This window comes from Elaeis guineensis, chromosome 13 (assembly GCF_000442705.2).
Source record: "Elaeis guineensis isolate ETL-2024a chromosome 13, EG11, whole genome shotgun sequence".
Taxonomy (NCBI): domain Eukaryota; kingdom Viridiplantae; phylum Streptophyta; class Magnoliopsida; order Arecales; family Arecaceae; genus Elaeis; species Elaeis guineensis.
Window position 1 is genome coordinate 67,240,987 of NC_026005.2, and position 7,046 is coordinate 67,248,032.

Genomic DNA, 7,046 nt, shown 5'->3' on the forward strand with positions numbered 1-7,046 from the left:
TTAATAAATAGGGTTGTATCTACATTACCTCTTGAAAAACCATTATTTAGTAGAAATTTGCTTAGCCTTTCATACCATGCTCTAGGTGCTTGTTTTAATCCATATAAAGCTTTATTTAATCTAAAGACATGATTAGGAAAAGCATGATTTTCAAATCCAGGAGTTGTTCTACATATACTTCTTCAGAGATATATCCATTTAAAAATGCACTTTTAACATCCATTTGAAATAATTTGAATTTCATAAAGCAAGCATATGCAAGTAGAAGTCTAATAGCTTCTAATCTAGCAACAGGTGCAAAGGTTTCATCAAAATCAATTCCTTCTTCTTGATTATATCCCTTAGCAACCAGTCTTGCTTTATTTCTAATTACATTTCATGCTCATCTAATTTGTTTCTAAAGACCCATTTTGTGCCAATTATTGAATGATCTTTAGGTCTTGATACTAAGGTCCAAACATTATTTCTTTCAAATTGATTAAGTTCCTCTTGCATAGCATTAATCCAATTATGATCATTTTCAGCTTCTTCAAAAGTTTTAGGTTCAAGATGAGATACAAAAGCACAATGATTAACTACATCTCTAAGTGAAGAACGGGTTTTTACCCATGCATAGGATCACCAATAATTAACTCCTTAGGGTGGTTGTGAACATACCTCCATTCCTTGGGTAGGTCATTTTACCTTGAGGTTGTTCTTGAGTATCTTCACCTCTCTCATTTTGTTCGTCTTTTGATCCTTGTCTTTGGAGTTGCTGAATCTTTTAGAGTGATCTCCTTCATACCTTCTATTAGTGGATCTGCATCATCAACACCCTCATTCTTCTTGAAGGAAGATCGTTAGTTTCATCAAAAACAACATGTATGGACTCCTCAACTACTAAAGTTCTTTTGTTGAAAACTCTAAATGCTTTACTAGTGGAGGAGTAACCTAGAAAGATTGCTTCATCTGATTTTGCATCAAATTTACCAAGTTTTTCTTTGCCATTATTTAATAAAAAATCGGCAACCAAAAATATGAAAATATGCAATATTTGGTTTTCTTCCTTTCCAAAGTTCATAGGGGGTTTTCTTTAAAAATTGTCTAATCAAAGCACGATTTAAAATGTAACATGCTGTGTTAATTGCTTCAGCCCAAAAATATCTTGGAAGGTTGGTTTCACAAAGCATGGTGCGGGCTATTTCTTCTAAGGTTTTGTTTTTCTTTCAACTACCCCATTTGTTGGGGTGTCCTAGGAGCAGAGAAGTTATGGCCATTCCATTTTCATCACAAAAATTTTCAAAGTCTTGATTTTAAATTCAGTTCCATGATCACTTCTAATATTTTGAATTGAAAATCCTTTTTCATTAGTGACTTTTCGGTGAAATTTAGTGAAAATATGAAAAGTTTCATTTTTGTGTGCCAAAAAAAAAACCCAAGTAAAACGAGAGTAATCATCTATAATTACAAAGCCATATCGTTTTCCTCCTAGACTAGTGGTTCTAGTTGGTCCAAATAAGTCCATATGCAAGAGCTCTAAAGGTCTAGAAGTTGAAACAGTATTTTTGGATTTAAATGAAACTCTAGTTTGTTTACTAAGTGGCATGCATCACAAATTCTATCTTTTCAAAACTCATTTTGGCAAACCGAGAACTAAATCTTTTTAATTAATTTTGAAAGAGAATGCATGCTAATATGTGCAAGTCTACGATGCCACAACCAACTAGTCTCATTAATTTTAGCATTTAAGGAAACTAGGCATTGCATGTCTAATTTAGCTAAATCATTCAAATCTACCATATAAACATTGCCATGCCTATGTCCTATAAATTTAATACCATCGTTAATAGGACTAGTCACAATGCAAACAGATGATTCAAAAACTACTTTATACCCTTTATCACAGAATTGACTAATGCTAAGTAAGTTATGCTTTAAACCTTTAACCAATAAAACATTCTCAATGTAATTGGAGGGAGTGATACCAATGTTACCTATCCCGATGATCTTTCCTTTGCCATTATCTCCAAAGGTGACCATCCCTCCATCCTTAGCATCAAGCGTGATGAATTGTGATTCATCACCAGTCATGTGTCTCGAGCATCCACTGTCAAGATACCATTTCCTGTTTCCTTCTTGGGATGCTAGACACACCTGCAAGCAAAGGTCAAGTTTCTGTCTTAGGTACCCAAGCTTTCTTAGGTCCTTTCAGGTTAGTCAAGATGGTTCCTTTTGGAACCCATATTTTCTTTGTATTTGCATATTTGTTAATAAGACATGTGTATGATTTATGTCCTATTCTTCCACATTTGAAACAAGAAGTATTTGTAGACTTGTTACTTGAATAATTTACATAAATATCCTTCAGAAATTTTTGTTTCTTCAGAGGTTTATAGCCAAGTCCAGCCTTATCATATATAGCTTTCTGATTATCAAGGATCATATTTAGTTTGTTTGAACTTAAGGTGAACTTATCTACTATAGATTTTAGTTTGTTAATTTCATTCTTTAAGTTTTGATTCTCTTGAATTAAGGTGGATTTTTCAAATGAAAGGTTTTCAGCTTGTTTTACTAAGGACTGATTTTCCAATTTCAGTTCTTTGTTTTTCTTTCTAATTTCTTTAATTCATCAATTGAATCATAGAAGCTTCATGCAATTCTTCAAAAGTAAATTCACTAGTGGATTCAGAAGTTACCTCATTTTTGTGTGCCATCAGGCACAGGTTGGCTTGTTCTGTTGAGGTTTCCTCATCAGAGCTTGAGTCATCACTCGCACTCCAAGTCGCCATCATTGCTTTCTTTTTGAACTTCTTGGGACCTTTCTTCAGTTGTGGACATTCGGATCTGAAATATCCCGGCTTCTTGCACTCGTAGCATACAAGGGGTTGATCTTTCTCTTTTTCTTTGCTTTGTTCCCTTTTGTGAATCTCTTTCTCATCCCCTGTTTCCTTTTTCTTAGAAACTTCTTAAATTTCTGGGTGATGAGTGCCATCTCTTCATCCTGTTCTTCATCTTCAGTGTCATCCGTTTCATAATCAGGCAAAGTTGTGGATTTGAGGGCAATGGTTCTTTTCTTTTTGACTTCATCCTCTTGATGTTGCTTCATGCTAAGTTCATGAGTCATCAAGGATCCAAGAAGCTCTTCTAGAGGTAGAGTGTTCAAGTCCTTTGCTTCTTGGATGGCAGTCACTTTGGCTTCCCAAGTTCTAGGCAATGACCTGAGAATCTTCCTTACAAGCTCACTGTTAGTATAAGATTTGCCAAGACTCTTCAAACCATTAATTATATCAGTAAAACGAGTAAACATAGCAGTTATGGACTCATCATGCTCTATTTTAAACAATTCATATTTATGTACAAGCATGTTTATTTTAGACTCTTTTACTTGATTTGTTCCCTCATGGGTTACTTCTAACCTATCCCATATTTCTTTAGCAGATGCACAAGTAGAAATACGATTAAATTCACTTGCATCTAGTGCACAATAAAGAACATTCATGGCTTTGGCATTTAATTGTGCCAATTTCTTGTCAACCTCATCCCATTCTTTCTCGAATTTGGTTGATTTCTTACCATCTATAATCTTGGTGGGTGTGTGAGGACCGTTCACTATGATACTCCACATATCATAGTCGAGTGCTTGTATGAATATCTTCATCCGAGCTTTCCAATAGGTATAATTAGACCCATTGAAAAGTGGAGGTCGGTTTGTAGATTGCCCCTCGGCTAGAGAAGTACCGACATGGGTTGCCATAGATCTTTGGCTCTTTGATTGTTAGATCAAAGACGGGCTAGAGCACCAAGCTCTGATACCACTTGTTGCCCAGCTATGCAACCCAAGAGGGGGGGTGAATTGGGTTTCTAAAATTTTTAGGCTTAATTAATTACTTATGATGAACAAGACAAAGATTTTAATTCAATATTAATTACCTAAGGCAGAAATGCAAGGATATAATAAAGAAATAAAGTGAAGCGATAAAGCACACCACAAACACAAGAATTTATAGTGGTTCGGTGCCAACCTTGCACCTACATTCACTCCCCAAGCTCCTACTTGGGAATTTCAATCCACTATACTTGTATTCAACCCGAATACAAAACGTCGGAAACTCCGACACTAGCTATCCCAAGCTAGTCTACTTATTTTCCCGGGTACAAGTAAACCCAAATCACTCCGATTTCAGGTTCGGATCAACCTTTCTTTGTTTTGGAAATCCTCCAAAAACAAGAACAAATACTTACAAGAGTAAGAAAATTTAGAGCATAAATTAATACAATAACAGCTCCTTAAATGAGCGAATATAACAATAAAAATACTTTACTCAAATGAAGAAACTCTTTTTGAATTTTCTCAAGGTGGATGAACGCTTGAATGAATGCTTGAGAAGAGGATGATCGTTGATTGAAGATCTCTTGAAGGCTTTGAACGATCTCTAGATCAAGGTTGAAACAATAGGCGTGACAAATCCTCTCTTTGAATGCTCTTGAATCTCTTTCACAATCTCTCGTGTGGATTTTGGATCCTCTTTTCTTTTTCTCTCAAATATCTCTTTGAATACTTTGCATATAATTTCTGGATCCTCTCAATGAATTTGATCTCTCGTTTGATCTGCCGATTGATCTGCTTTTATCTTTTTCGATCTGCAATTTCTTTCACTATTTGAAACATTTTATAGCATTAGAAGCAAGAGAAAACAATTTAGGCAGATAAAGAGCCGTTAGAGCAATTTTAGGAAGCATAAAAGGCAATTAAAATGGGCAAAAAAATAGCCATTGCTGATATTTTCCATCGCAGGGGTCGACTCATGAGTCGACTCATGCTTCAGGAGTCGACTCATGAGTCGACTTCTGTTGCAAAGACCAGAAACATGGATTTCTGGAAATTCTTGGCTCAAATCAGCAGGGGTCGACTCATGAGTCGACTCATGCCTTGTGGGTCGACTCATGAGTCGACTCACAGGTCGTGCCAAGCCAAAAATCCAGCGTGCCATGGGAATTTTTTGCGTGCCAATCAGCTCATAGTGCCATGAGTTGACTCATGAGTCGACTCATGCACTTCAAACCTTCATAACTTCAAAAATAGAAGTCCAAAATAATGAAATTTTCACCAATAGTTTACAAATCATTTGTTCTATCAAATGATACTATCAAATCAAGATTTTAGTGAAATTATAATTTTGCCCTTGAAGAGCATAAGGACTTTTTCATTTTAAAATTATTTGTATCCCTTCAATCTGCTTTGTAATCATCAAAATCAATCTAGGAGCAACAAAAGGATATTCAAATTTATGAGTTTCAAGGAGAGAAAAAGGGGTTTTAGGATAAGATCTACTCAAATGGATCACAAAATCCTAACTCTCTTCTAATCAAGCTAAATATTTTTCACTTAAGAGTTTAATAAAAATATCAGCTAGTTGTCTATCAGTACACACAAAATCAAGCAATATATCACCATTTTGAATATGATCTTGTTGGTGCAGAATTTTGCCGATGCTGGATGAAGCTGGAGTCGAGGAGATCACGGCCGCCGTCGGGACTTGTAAGGAAAGTCTAAACTGGAGTTGGGGGTGCTCCGGTAAGACCCTCCGACGCTCAAGTCAGTACTTTGCTTCCACAGAAATGGAGTACTCGAATGAGATTTTAGCAGAGTTTAGAGATAGAGCTTAGAGCTTAGAGGAGAACGTATCTGGGGGGTCTCTTTTATAGACAGGAGAGCGTAACCGATTGACAGCAACGTCCGTAACTGCCTGGTAGTGGGCCGTTCGGGGTCACGTGGAGTTTGTTATAGAAAGTAGTGGTGTCCGTTGTCACGACTTATCGGAGAGTGGTAGGGCCACGTGGAGTTTGTTACAGAGAGTGGAGTGGTGTCTGTTGTCGTGACTTGTCAGGAAGTTCGGATCGGATGATTGAAGCTCGGTTGGAACGTCTGGTGGAGCAGAATAGCTCTCTGTCTCAGCAATCTAAGAGAAGCTCAGATGTTTCCGAGGTTGCTGACGGATTAACTGTTGTTGGGTGCCTTAGGCATTGATGCTGCAGACGAAAGTTATCTGCTGTAGAAACCTGGATGAAAACTTTCTGTTGGAGAAATCCGACTGGAGTCTGATTGCTAGAGAAGTCTGTCTGGAATTTATCTGATGTAGAAGCTTGTTTGAAGACTGTCCGCTGGAGAGGTCTGGTTGTGTGAGGAATCCGGTAGAAGGTCGATCGATAGCGAAATTCGAAAGGCGCTATAGAAAGTTGACCGATAGAAGAGTCTGGAAGGTGTTGTGAAAGTTCATCCGCTGAAGGAGTTTGGAGGACACTGTAGAAGGTCGACCGCTGGAGGGGTTCGGAGGAAATTTATCCGTTGGAGGGGTCTGGTTGGCATTGTTGAAGTCTGGTTGGCGCTGTTGAAGGTTGATGGCTGGAGAGGTATGGAAGACACCGGAGACAATCGGTCACTGTAAAAATTCGGCTACTGGAGTCCGTTCGTTGTAGAAGTTCATCTGGAATCCATCCGCTGTAGAAATTTGGACAGAGTCTGATTCTTGCAGAAGTCTAGAAGGAGGCCACTTACTGTAGAAGCTCGGATGGAGATCGATTGCCGTGGAATCTTGGATGGAGACCGCTTATTGTAGAAGCTTGGATGGAGATCAGTTGCCGTGGAAGCCCGGATGGAGATCGCTTATTATAGAAGCTTGGTTGAAGTCCGCTTGCAATAGAAGTTCGGACGGAATTCGTTTACTGTAGAAGCTCGGATGAAATTCGAAAGGCGATCGACCACTGTAGAAACTTGGAAGGAGTCTGGTTACTATAAAAGTCCTGTTGCTGGAGAAGCCCGGACATTGACAAAGTCCGAAAGAAGCTCAGAGTAAAGTCGATCGTGACGGGAGGAAGTCTGGAAGAGATTTGGAGAGTAGTCGATCACTGTAGAAAATCGGTTGATAGTGAAGCCCAGAGAGCATTTGGAGCAGTCCAATAGATGACTGAAGGAGCTCATTATTGGAGAAGTCCGGAGGATACGATAGGAGTTTGTCCATCGAAGGAATCTGGAGGACACTGTGGAAGGTCGACTGCTGGAGGAGTCC